Genomic DNA, 14,601 nt, shown 5'->3' with positions numbered 1-14,601 from the left:
TCTGTGGCGATGTGTCCCTCCCCAACTCCTGGCCTGTATTCATGTACTCTATGCCATAGAGCATCATTTAGGTTGCTCAGCTGTCTTTGTTCTTCTCAGTTGGGGGTGTCTCCAATAGACAGGCCTGTTAGAGACAATGGAGCCATGAGCTTCTGGAGACTTCTCCACTAAGGGTACCTTCACACTTAGCGATGCAGCAGCGATCCGACCAGCGATCTGACCTGGTCAGGATCGCTGCTGCATCGCTACATGGTCGCTGGTGAGCTGTCAAACAGGCAGATCTCACCAGCGACCAGTGAACAGCCCCCAGCCAGCAGCGACGTGCAAGCGACGCTGCGCTTGCACGGAGCCGCCGTCTGGAAGCTGCGGAGACTGGTAACTAAGGTAAACATCGGGTATGGTTACCCGATGTTTACATTAGTTACCAGTGCACACCGCTTAGCTGTGTGAGCAGGGAGCAGGGAGCCGCGCACACTGAGCGCTGGCTCCTTGCTCTCCTAGCTGCTGTACACATCGGGTTAATTAACCCGATGTGTACAGCAGCTACATGTGCAGAGAGCCGGAGCCGGCAGCACAGGCAGCGTGAGAGCTGCAGAGGCTGGTAACTAAGGTAAATATCGGGTAACCACCTTGGTTACCCGATGTTTATCTTGGATACAGCTTACCTCAGCTGTCAGACGCCGGCTCCTGCTCCCTGCTCGCTTCATTTGTCGCTCTCTTGCTGTCACACACAGCGATGTGTGTGTCACAGCAGGAGAGCGGCTTTGAAGAAAACGAACCAGGGCTGTGTGTAACGAGCAGCGATCTCGCAGCAGGGGCCAGATCGCTGCTCAGTGTCACACACAGCGAGATCGCTAATGAGGTCACTGCTGCGTCACAAAAACCGTGACTCAGCAGCGATCTCGGCAGCGAGCTCGCTGTGTGTGAAGCACCCCTTATAGCCACTACTCAAAAGTGGGTGTGAACCCTCCCCCCCTCCAGGAGTGGATCTACAGGCACTGGAGAACAGACTGATGGTGGATCAGTTAGTTGGGTGTGGGCTGAGGTTCGAGCAGCTGGGATCTTCGCTGAGAAAAGACCATGGCACCCGGAAGCTGTGGGATTGGGTTGTGTCCCTCATCTGTTGGATCCATTGACTTCTTCCATGGATTACTTCTACGTGTTCTACGTGTTCTCTGGTGTCGAATTGCCGGTTGGCGCCCCCGGAACTTTGAGGACTCATTGTGGACTCTAAATATTGATATTAGCTGTTCTATGCTCCCTGCCTCAATAAAACTTGTTGGATTGTTCATCGGCCTGGTGTCCCTGCCTGCTCTGTCGCACACCCCGTCACTATTTCTAACTCTTTCTTTCTTTTTCTCTCTCTCTCTCTTTTTCTTTCTTTTCTTTCTTTCTTACTCATTTTCCTTCTTATTTTCATTTTTCTCCTTCTCCTTTCTTCTCCGTTCGTATTCTTCATTTTTTATTCTCATTCTTCTCGTTCTTGTTTCTTCTCCTTTCTTATTCTCCATTTTTTTATTCTTTTCTTTCTTCTTTTTTCTTTTTCTTTATTTTTCTTCTCTAAAACTTTTTTTTTAAGATACTTACGTTCAAAACTATGTCGTTTCTTAGTGGGTTAGAACAATTTTACTCAGCGGCAACAACTGTCTTTATGGAAGTCCATGGCATGAAGTAAAACTTTATCCACAAAATGTAATCCGCAGTCTAAATTCACAGGCAGCGAGCGTTTTGTTCAACATGGAAGACAAGAGAAAAGTCAGGGTAGTTGGTAAGCAGGGTCAAATTCTAAATCAAGGTCAATAGGAAATCACTAGGTACTTTTAGAACCTATTTTGCCTATGTAAGGAATGTTCAGGGAAAATTCCTTTTAAAGTAACCTGTCTCTGTCATGGGTATGGGTATGACACGGTAACCAGGAGTAGGGGTACCTCAACAGACCCTAAGACTAGGGGCCCTAAACTGTCCCTTTTTCCAGAGGAAGACTTGATGGTAGCCAGGTCTGGACCACCAGCGTAGCTCAAACTCTTGAGCAGTCCTGGTCTAACACCCCCACCTCCGAGGAGGGCTGAGACAGGAGTAATGAATCCTAGAAATACCAGCAGACAATGGAAAACTAAAGCTCAAACTCACTGCAAGCACACACAGGAGGAAAGACAATACGTGCTCAGGGAGAAATAAAGTACAGGGAGAAAATAAACACACAACAAGGATATTTCTACTGCACAACAAATATCATACAACCATTCACCAACATCTGGATCACCACACACAAAGACTGGTATCGCTGGAGCAAATCTAGAGCTGTCTTCGGCATATGAGGCTAGGAACCACCATTTTCTATATGGCAGAGGCAGCTGTGATAGGTTTTCAGCAACCTGTGACTCCAGCAGCAATTCACAAGCCAGCAGGAATTAACGCCTGCTAAACCGAAAGCCAGAGAGCACTAAACAGTCGACACTTGACTCTGGCTTAGCAGCTAAGGAGCATCAGGTTGCCTGTCAGACTCTGCAATGTCAGTTGCCATAACGCCTAGTGAGTGAATGGCAGAACACCGCATGACAATCACATAACGAAACAGTTTACTTGCAAATTTTTGTGTTCTCTGCAGATAAATAATATCTAAATCCCATGTTAAAAAACTGGAGGGAAAAGAGTGCAATAGGGTCTTACCCAGTAACAAGAAATAAAAATAAGGGAATGTGCTCACCTTATTGGATTGTGTTTCACACAACCAGAAGTAATGCTTGTAACCAGCTGCTGCAGAGTCCACATGCTGAAGAAGCCAAAGATCACTCGGGAACACTGTAAAGCTCCATCAGCGCAGTAATGGTTCCACATTTACAGTGTTCCCAAGTGATCTTTGGCTTTTAAATCCCATGGTAACTCTCTTATGCGAGCAGCAGCTACAAGGAGAAATTAAATTTTATTCTCCCTGTAGCCACTTGCTTCCAGTCATTATGACGGTGCAGCGAGCAGTTACAGTCATCCGTCACTATACAGTGAGTGTGCTGTAATCATTTCACGACACTTTGATTGACAACAAGGTCTATGCACAAACACTGCACAGCAGGATGTCAATCAATGTTCCGAGGAGTGATTGCTCACTATATAGTGATTGGTGACTGTGACCGATCCCTGGTGCTCTGCCTCAATGACTGGAAATGAATAGCTTTTCTGGATATTATCGGATTCCTTTATTAATCTAAGTCAATTTTGCATAGACTGAAATAGAAGAACTTGGCCCCGTAAGAGACACCACCAAGAGGCAGAAGGAAAGGAGGGCGGTACAGAAGCACAGGAGGGCCGTACAGAAGGACAGGAGGGTGTGTATAGAAGGACAGGAGGGTGGTACAGAAGGACAGGAGGGTGTGTATAGAAGGACAAGAGGGTGTGTACAGAAGGACAGGAGGGTGGTACAGAAGGACAGGAGGGTGGTACAGAAGGACAGGAGAAGCCCCAGGTTGTGAATGGAGGTAAAGCACCGATCCAAGCAGGAGCGATTTAAGGCCTATGGAAACATCTAGAAAATAAACTACTACTGATATGAAATTCTTCGTAGATGACATTACAAGTTACAAGCAGCTTTTGTCTCTCAGATTCCTTAAAACTTGTGAAAACGCATGTTGACCCCAGGATTATATTTTGATCCTCAATAATGTTTAGTAACTAGGAACATAATGAAAGCTTCGTCCTGTGCCGCGGCTTTTACCATGCGGGTAAATAGAGATCACACGACGTCTTACCTTTCATAAACATCCTGTATGAATGTATTCAATATCTTATTAGCCATTTTAAAATTGAAGCCGACAGCGGGACACCACTAATAGTGAGCTACTGAAGGAAGCCTTACACTTAGCCTGGACGTCCTGGGGTTCCACGCAATACGTCGTCATGAAATAATCAAAAGTAAAACATTGTCCTTATGATCTGGGATAGAATAAAAGTATCTGGTATAATGGTCAGCTCGTCATCATGGGGCTTTCATAACAGAACTGTAGGGAGAATCCTCGAGCAGCAGTCTATCGGTACAAGGAGCTAATAACATCGACTTCCCGGCCCCCTTCTATTTCGACAAATAACAACATTGTGATTGACCACTGAGAAAACATCTTTAGATCTACTAGCAGAAGGAAAAAGATGTCAACGAGAAGCGAAAAATTCATGATTTGTAAAAAAAATAAATAACAATTATTTGCGTGTTTTTCGAAATCACAATCCTATTGAATCATGGAAAGTTATACGATTCTTCATGGTGTCACAGAGTATCTTCTGGGTACTGCACATCTGCCTCCCATTCAGATCAATAGGAGGTGGATGTGCATTACCCAGAAGAAGACGGTGGCAGCTCCGGAATTGAGAATTTTCCGAGAACAGCTGATCGGCAGAGATGTGGGGTGTCGGACCTCAGACAATCAGACATTGATGACCTATCCTAAGGATAGGTCATCAATGTGGGAGTAGTGGGCAACCCCTTTAAGTGGGGTATGCTGATTCCAGCATCATTTTTCCCGCCGGCCTTCATGAACCGGTGTATATTTTTTCCACTTTTAATACTTTTTTCTTTTTGCTTGTTTAACTCAATGACGGTAAAGCTTTTCTCCGAGCATTAGGCAATGCAAAGAACACGTCTTGCTCTGTTTTCCGAGTAAACTCAGAGCTACCCCCTTGGAGTGCTCAGGGCAGGTTAAATAAACTGGTTTTCGAATTCTGTCTACAGCGTTTAATAACAGGACTAACCTTCACAAGTAACATAATAAAAAAAACAAGGCGGACGAAAGGAAAGAATCGAAATCCCAAAGCTAACTCTTAAATCCTTTTATGACCTTGGTTAAATACCTGAAAGCAGAGTTAGCGTCCATCCATCGCACATCTTTTTTTATGGAGTCCGGGGGGACGCGGAAATAACCATACCATGTGAACATCAAAATCCATTTACAAAAAATTTCAAATCCCACCGAGACGACATCTATAATGTTATCCGGCCTACTGTACAACAAAGTATTTTACCAGCAGTCAACTTACAGAAGAGTATTTCAATTTTCAGGTCAATTAAGCCTCTAGTGCTTCTACTAATTATCTTGCTTCAGTCGCCCCGTTTTAGCGTTCTCAGGCCCGCAGGGTACTCTTAGGTCAGTGAGCATCTCATCCGCGTGCTCTATACCTTGAACAGTTTATCCTTTAGGAAAGTTAATCAAGCTCTGTATGATTTATTTATTTTTTTAACGATGTTGTTCTTTTATGGCTGGACATTCGGGCCAGAAAGCAAAGTTGTCTCAATTGTAGAAAAAAATAAAATAATTGGTCAATAATTGGTCACTTAAGTCAAGTCTGCAGACATCTTTCTTTTTATATATATATATATATATATATATATATATATATATACATATACATATATACATACATACATATATATATATATATATATATATATATATATATATATATATATATGTATGTATATATGTATATATATATATATATATATATAAATAAAATGTCCTATTGTCATAGCTATATTTTATATCGATGGTAGAAAATTATATATTTTATATATTGTATTTGGTAAAATGCTCTTCATACAATAGTCAAACCTAAATGTTCACTCCTCGTTGGAGATCTCAGAGGTCTGGCCTATTTGCACAGGGCGATGATAGTGTACAAGACCCTGATTGTTTACGAGATTTTCAAAGAGTTATCCCAATTTAACAAGTTATCACCTATACATAGGATAACTTACCAAATACTGGAGGTTCCACTGCTGGGACACTGTCACGCTAAGTACAGGGAAGTACCAAGCGAGCGGTGAAAGGGAAGGGAAGGAGACCCCTGTGTCTAGGGAAGGGGCAGATGGTGAGCCCTGACAAAACCTATTGCTTGTCCCTGGGGTCCCTCTTCGCTCTAGATAGATTCCGCACCTATGCACCAAGTCGGATACCTGACCCTAGGTATCCCTAGTGCTGGGCCCTAAATAGGGAATGGATGGGATGAGCTCTTTGTCAACACCACTAAATGTTTAAGGCAGACACATGGGACACACACAGGGGAAAATGCATGAACTACCTATCCTCAGATGTCATAGGCAGGAGTTGAGCAAGCTTCAGCAAAGACACTACAGATGAGAGCAAGCCAACTGCTTGCAACCAGAGCTATATTGAACTGACTAATATCACCAGCACCAGTCCAAAGAAGACGGGAGTATTTAAGCACCAAGAGAATACTGATGATCAGCAGCTGGGTGGAAGGAGAGCTCCTGCTGGATCCAAAAAAGAGAGATGAAAATCCAGCAGGAAAGCTACTGTGACGCTCTGGCCTATCAGGTCGTCACAGGATATTGTGCAATCTGCCCTTCTGTGCAATATCCACCTCCTTGGTTACGGGTCCCTCACCTTTGGTGTTGCTAAGAACAAGCTAATCAAAATCCTAGGAACACTCTGCACCACACCCACCAGACACACCAGTGGACGGCCTGAGTGGAATAGGGTCGCCCACTTGGGGGGTTGGTAAGGGAGTGTCAGGAGACAGGATAGTGGAGCAGTGACTCTCAAAAGGAGAGGTCAGGAGCTGGGCTCCTTGGAACTACTAGGTGGCAGACGTAGGTCTGGGCCTGGTAGGAGCTGTACCCTGGTTGCAGGGGATTGTTACAAGGGGCATGGACTGTCAAGGAGGACAGCCAGCGGCCTTGTGCCATAATCGGGCTTGGACCAGGGCACGACGAGGTACGTGACCCTAGGTCAGGGAGTAGCTTCAGGCGTCCTGACAATTTACCCGACAAGGACGGAGCCTTCAAGATCCGTTCTCCACTTGCTCCAAAATCGGGGTACTAGCGCAACGAGGGGGATAGGACTTTCCACTACATGGTCCAGAAAATCCCAAGCGTGAACCCTGAGAGCAAGCTCCCTCAGTTAGCCACACTGGGGAGCGGGACCCGATTAGTTTCAGACTAAAGGGACCAACTAGAAGACAAGGTGCCACGGGAAAAGGTCACAGGCCAACAGCCAACACCAACGGGCACGGGACCCAAACGTTCTCCCTCTTAGCGGCAGCGGTGTTCAGAACTTTGGTTTACTACAGTTGTCGGTGTCAGCGTTATTGGACTGAGTGAGTACGCAAGTGACCCTTACCGTCCCAACGGCACATCCCCGTCACCTTCACCGAGTCCCGGGGCATCCCCCTACCCGTGGAGGGGTTATACACCTAGCTGCCCACACCATCGCCACCGGGCACTCCCAATCGCAGCGGTGGTACTCTATCTTACCACGCACCACGGGTGGCGTCACAAACTTTCCACAACATCCCCTATACATAACCCCCCTTGGTTTGAGGAGCCGTACGACCACCGGGTCCGGAGCACTCTCAAGCCACCGCGGATCCGGATCCGAGCAGCCCGGCTGCTGACGCGGGGGCACCACACTACCTATACCAATGAATACTGACAGTAGGAACAATAGAAAGTCAGGGAGCAGTTTGCGTAGCCAAATGCTGTGACCTTCTATTGCCAGAAACCACATGACTGTCTTTCACCTGTGACAAACCCGTGGCAGACACCCACTGATCCTAAGAAAGGGGATTTATTGCCTATGAGACTACCAAAGATAGCCAAGCATTTTATCCAAGCTATCTTTGGCAATCCCATACACAATGATTGGAGCAGTGATGTGCATGCACAGCCACATCTACATTCAAATATGGCTCTCAAAAACAACGTTCCAGCATTGGAACCCCCACCGATTGGAAAATTAACTTGTTACACTGGGACAACCCTTTTAAGTTAGCAAGAAAAAAGAAACAGGTCATGGAGAGGGGGGTTCTGTAACCATGGGGACTTTAGCATAACGATCGTGATCATAGAGGGTACAACCACAACCTGGCCAGTGTGGTAGAGTGCCCTGCCAACGCATTGACAAGGATGCACATTCACCTGAAATGTATTGCGACTCAGAGACCCACCAGGACCCTGCTCTGCAATACACAACGCTGGCCTATCAGAGGCCAACATCTGACAAGCCAGTCACAGGCGGCGCATAGCAGTGATGTCAGTTGTTGGCCTCTGCAGCCAGCTATAGAAGAAGACGCTGCACATCGTGGGAGTGAGGAAAGGTGAGAAGAATCGTTTTTGTTTTTTTAAATGTTAGAAAACAGCAGCAGAATGGCAGAATGGGGAATATTATTACAGGATGGGCCCAGGGGTGGGTACATTATTACTGAAAGAAGTTGGATGGGGACATTGTGCCAGGATGGGGACATTATATCGGAAAGGTAACCAGGATAAGGGACATTATACCAGGTGGTGGATATTATTATGTTTAGGTGGCCAGAGTTGGGGTCATTATACCTGAAAATTGCCCAGAATGGGGGACATTATACCAGTAAGGGGCCCAGAATGGGGGACATTATACCAGGATAGGAGACAATATTACTAGAAGAGACCCAGAATAGGGACATAAGACCAGGAACAGTCCCAGAACGGGGGATATTATTCCTGGATAGAGACACAATGGTGACTTTGTAACAGGACAGGAATATTAAACCAGGATGGGGGATATTATATCATGAAGGGGCCATGGATGGTAGACATCATTACTTAAAGGTGGCAGGGATGGGGAGCATTTTTTCTAGAAGTTACAGAAGATGGGAACATTATTACTGCAAGAGCCCCAAGATGAAGATCATTATGACTGCAAATGACTAAGGATGGAGGACATTATTATTGGAATGGGCACAGGATGGGGGACATTATTAAAGGAAAGGGCACAAGATGGGGAACGTTATTACCTCAAATGGCTAAAGATGGAGGACATTATTATTGGAAGGGGCACAGAATGGGGGACATTATTAATGGAAGGGGCCCAAGATGGGGAACATTATTACCTCAAATGGCTAAGGATGGAGGACATTATTATTGGAAGGGGCACAGGATGGGGGACATTATTAATGGAAGGGGCCCAAGATGGGGAACATTATTACCTCAAATGGCTAAGGATGGAGGACATTATTATTGGAAGGGGCACAGGATGTGGGACATTATTACTGGAAGGGGCCCAAGATGGGGAACATTATTACCTCAAATGGCTAAGGATGGAGGACATTATTATTGGAAGGGGCACAGAATGGGGGACATTATTAATGGAAGGGGCCCAAGATGGGGAACATTATTACCTCAAATGGCTAAGGATGGAGGACATTATTATTGGAAGAGGCACAGGATGGGGGACATTATTACTGGAAGGGGCCCAAGATGGAGAACATTATTACCTCAAATGGCTAAGGATTGAGGACATTATTATTGGAAGGGGCACAGAATGGGGGACATTATTACTGGAAGAGGCCCAAGATGGGGAACATTATTACCTCAAATGGCTAAGGATGGAGGACATTATTATTGGAAGGGGCACAGGATGGGGGACATTGTTACCTCAAATGGCTAAGGATGGAGGACATTATTATTGGAAGGGGCACAGTATGGGGTACATTATTAATGGAAGGGGCCTAAGATGGAGGACATTATACTAGAAAGAGCCCCAGTGACATTAGTACAGGATGGGGGACAATATTGATTATAATATTTAGAACTTAGCAAGGGCCCATATATCTGACTAACATGCCAAATTTTTCATCATGACCCATCGGATTTTAGTTATGCCACTGACTGCAGACACATAGGTTTGCACGGGACCTAAATACACAAAACTATAGGATTATTTTAATGAAGACTATTTTCAAAGTATTTTATAGTTTATCTTCATCGAAAGCCATAAAAACTGTTGTGTTCATAACGCTTAAAAGTCCTTGCTTTGGCTGATATTAAAGCAGCGTGTCGCCAGAGTGATGTATTTAGCATAAAAAGCAATAAAAATTCATCAGGTTCCCTTTAAGGACACCTGAGAACTGCAGTAAATTTATCATTTTCTTGAAATCAGGACATAAAAAAAAGCAAAGAGAAAATAAAACCCGGTTCCATAGTGAGTTTATGGGGTTGATGTGAAGTCTCGCGGAGTGGCAGCCATAGCTGTGACAATCTGCACGCACACTGGGGGCTGCCCACTAACCCTGTCTGTTCTGTTTCTCTTTGATCTGTGGCGTGCATAATAATTAAGCTATTTTAGGAATTTTAATTGTAAAAATCTGTAGTTGCCGGCAAGGTTACATCCATTGTAATAGCACAGCTGAAAATTTATTTATTTTTCTGTTTTTTTGGCATTCGATTATTTCTCACGTTTTCATGTCATATTTGATTTGGGAATCAGATGGATATCTTCATCCAGGGGAAATAAGATCCGAAGAGACTGCAAACAAGACCTAGAAATTGTAATAACACTTAAAAGAGATAATTACATCCACGACGCGTCAGCCCGAGCCGGCTAGGAAATCTGAAAAGGTCAAATATATTAGTGTCTTATTGCCATTTACATCCTGCCAATTAGAATATAAATAAGAGATTACTCAGTAATTCTGTTTGTAGAGCGGGTGATGCGCCTTAGGATAGATTAGATCAAATATTGTAAGAATGTACAGTATGAAAGAATGTTTTTGGGAAGCAACAAAAAAAAATAAAAAATCATCAGACTATCACAGAGTATGTACTGACAGGTCGGGGCCCCTAGGCTGGCCCTCAGACACGAAACCCTGCACTGTCCCTTATCTCGGAGGTAGGCTTGATAGTAGCCACGTCTGAGTCCCCAACTCCTTAAGGACTGAGGAACAGAGCATATAACACAGCCGACGCCCAGCTCTGGCTCCCTTATCTTGGAGGTAGGCTTGATAGTAGCCAGGTCCGAGTCCCCAACTCCTATAGGACTGAGGAACAGAGCACATAAAACAGCCGACGCCCAGCTCTGGCTCCCTAATCTTGGAGGTAGGCTTGATAGTAGCCAGGTCCGAGTCCCCAACTCCTATAGGACTGAGGAGCAGAGCACATAAAACAGCCGACGCCCAGCTCTGGCTCCCTTATCTTGGAGGCAGGCTTGATAGTAGCCAGGTCCGAGTCCCCAACTCCTATAGGACTGAGGAACAGAGCACATAAAACAGCCGACGCCCAGCTCTGGCTCCCTTATCTCGGAGGTATGCTTGATAGTAGCCAGGTCCGTGTCCCCAACTCCTATAGGACTGAGGAACAGAGCACATAAAATAGCTGACGCCCAGCTCTTTCTGGAGATATCAGATTGCCTGTCAGGCTATGAAGTGTGAACAGAGTCAGATGCCACTGTGACACCTAATGAGTCTGGGCTTGAACACCGCATGTCTCAGATGAATACAGACTACTGCAGAAGTTGCGGCTCCTTTTTAAGACTTTGTCCACATGTTTAGTTTTCATCCGTTTCTAACAGATCCAGTATTAAAAAAAATTAAAGCCTGGATCCATTACAAATAGAACAAAAAGGGATGCAAAAGTTAAATAAAATTGAAACCTAAGTTTTCGTTTTTTAATCCTGTCACTATGTGACTGTAGGTGTCACGCCAGGTACGAAAAAAATCCCGGTGAGCAGCGCAACACAGAGGAAACACTAGGGTTGTTATACAACTGAAGACCATGGCGCTAGGGAGAGAGGAGCGGGTTTATCTCCTAACACTCCCCTGAGGCTGATCCCTGCACTACCTGATGTACCTAGATGGGTTCTTCCCCCATGCGCCGTCATGTGCCTGGGCCCTCATTGGCCCTGAACTCGCCCTGACTAGTAAAGGCCAGTGAGACACTAGTATCGTCACTGCATTAAGACAACTCAAGGAAGGTAAGACAAACAGGTGTGGAAAGACATAACAAATAACACTAATAACGTCTCAGCTGCAACAGAAGCAACACCTCAGCTTCTCCAGGAAACAGGCTCCTTCAAAGTGGACAGCATAGGTATGAGCTATAGCTGACATAGGGAGGAGTGAGGAGCATATATTACTAGCAAAAGGGAGTAGCTGCAACTATTAGATCACTGCAGAATAGAAATTAACCTTAACCCCATCAGTACTGGATGGAATTGAATACGTTCCAACTCAGGGTAAACTGCAATCAACAATATGCTGTGATCTTCTGATCCCAGATCTCTCCAAGATCACATCAGACCATGACACACTTGTAACAAATCTGTCGAAACCCCCCCAAAAAACAGTCAAATCAATAGGAGGTGAATGTGCAGTACCCGGCCGTGGCCACTATCAGAAGACAGGTCATCTTCGGAACTGAGCCTTTCTTGCTACCTGCTGCTGCAGCCGAGACCGAGAACAACTAAATGACGGGGGTGTCGGACCCCAACCAATCAGACATTGATGACCTATGCTAAGGATTGGTCATCAAAGTTAAAATAGTGGACAGCCTCTTTAAGTGGGGTACGCTGATTCCAGCATCATTATTCCTGCTGGCCTTGATGAACCGGGGCATATTCTTTCTACTTTTTTGCTTGTTTAACTCAATGATGGTAAAGCTTTTCTCTGAGCATTGGGCAATGCAAAGAACATGTCTTGCTCTGTTTCCCGAGTAGACTCCAGCAGGAACGTCTCAGGTGCAACAGAAGAAACACCTCAGCTTCTCCAGAGACAGGCTCCCTCAAAGTGGACAGCATAGGTATGAGCTGTAGCTGACATAGGGAGGAGTGAGGCGCGGATATTTCCAGCAGAAGGGAGTAGTTGCAACCATTAGATCACTGCAGGATAGAAATTAACCTTATGCCCTTCAATACCGGATGGTATTAAATATGCTCCAGGTCAGGGTAAACAATGAGTGGGCACTAAATTGTATGTGTGATCAACAATATGCAGTGACCTTCTGATCCCAGATCTCTCCAAGATCACATCAAGTAGTGACACATTTTGGAACAATTCTGGCACAAGGAAGACTGACTCAGATATCTTTTAGGTGCAGGGACTGATCGTAGCTGTTCCGTAAAAGGTATCTATCATCAGCAAATTGCTGATTGTTTATACAATTTTTTTTTATTATTACATTTATTTATTTGTTTTTATTTTGGCAATGTTTTTCCCCCATATCACAATAAGTATTAAAAAAAATAGAAATATTCACATTTTTACACTGTTCACTGGGACTTTTTGAAATTCTATATTCCTGATGTTTCAGTAAATACACACATACATTAGCCACAATAGTCAGACACCGACCCTATCGCTTGCATTGAAGCAAATAATAACATGTGCAAAGCTCATTGTGAAGGTGGAGGAGCAGGGTCAGCAGTTGCATTGCCTGCTGTGTTATCAGCTGTTTATACAGGTGGTTCATGTAATGGTGATCCTGCCTCTGATGATAATGAGCCTGCTGACAACTCTTCTTAAAAGGATACGAGGTATGAGTCTAAAAAAAAGTCTGAAAATTGCAAGATTACTAATTTTGGAGTTTAATAGAGATCATGATACGGGAAAAAAAAACATTGCCAAAAATGTTTAGAGGGTATCTGTCAGCAGATTTTTGCAATGTAAGCTGAAGCCAGTATGCTGCATGGGATAAGACAGAAACTTCAGGGATGCCTGTGTTGTCACAGTCCGATCTTATTATTGTTTATTTGCTATGTTTATTTTAGCAGCCAGACTCTCATCATTGCTGTAGATAGGTGGCTCTTGCCATGTTGTCCGACATGCCCCCTCCTCTGATTGAGACCTCACAGTCTATGTACAGTCTGTATAGAGAGCCTGGTATGTTGTGAATATATTTTCCAGTTTGGGGCTCCCTCTTGTGGTCAGTGCTGGTGGTGCAGTTGACTTGGGGAATGAGAGCCAAACACCTGTGGAGGACTGGCAATCAGGTCTTTCAGATTGGGCATATATAACTGAGTAGTTTTCTCCTGTTACTTGCCAGTGCTCAATGGATCTCCTGTGTGCTCAGGACATTCTGAAACCAGCCCTGCTCTCTACCATAACTCCTCTCAGATAAGTGGTCTTTGTACCTCTGCTTATTGTTTCCACTTTCTTGGTGTTTTTACTGTTTTGATACTAATGCTTGATTTCTATTTTGCCTGTGTGGAGTTCTTGGTGGAATTGGATCATTCCCTGCTGGGAGTGTCTGTATACTTAGCTCCATGATTCTGCTATGTATTGTGTTTTGTCATGCTTGGTATTAAATTCAGTCCCTCATCTATATTAGTGTTTTTGGATCTTAGTAGCCTCAGAGTACTGATATAGTGGGGGAGAGCCTTTGTGGGCTCAGTGTCTTTCCATATCAGGCGTGCTGAGATTTTTTAGGGTTTTTACGCCTGCAGACAGTGCTCCTTCCTATCCTTTTCTATAAAGATAGTTTGGGACTCACCTTTGCTAAATCTATTTTCTGGCTTTGTATTGTGTTTTTCTATATCACCGTAGTCTTTACATGTGGGGGGCTATCTATATCTATGGGGATTAGCTTTTCTTATATTTCTATCTGTAAGAATATTTAGTTCTCAAGCTGTGCCGAGATGACACTAGGTCATCGTAGGCTCATCCCACGGCTACTTCTGGTTGTGTGTCAGGATTAGGTCTGCAGTCCGTTAAGGTTCCAGCCACTCTGGTTACTTTTTGGGTTCCCACATTTTTGATCCTCCTCGGTCACTGAATCATAACACTGGTGTGGGCGGGTGCAGCCCTCTGGACTCTGCCACATGGCTAAAGCTAAAAATGCACATTGTGTCA

This window comes from Anomaloglossus baeobatrachus, chromosome 12, assembly GCF_048569485.1.
Source record: "Anomaloglossus baeobatrachus isolate aAnoBae1 chromosome 12, aAnoBae1.hap1, whole genome shotgun sequence".
In the NCBI taxonomy this organism is placed as follows: domain Eukaryota; kingdom Metazoa; phylum Chordata; class Amphibia; order Anura; family Aromobatidae; genus Anomaloglossus; species Anomaloglossus baeobatrachus.
Note: the sequence above shows the minus strand (reverse complement) of the source record.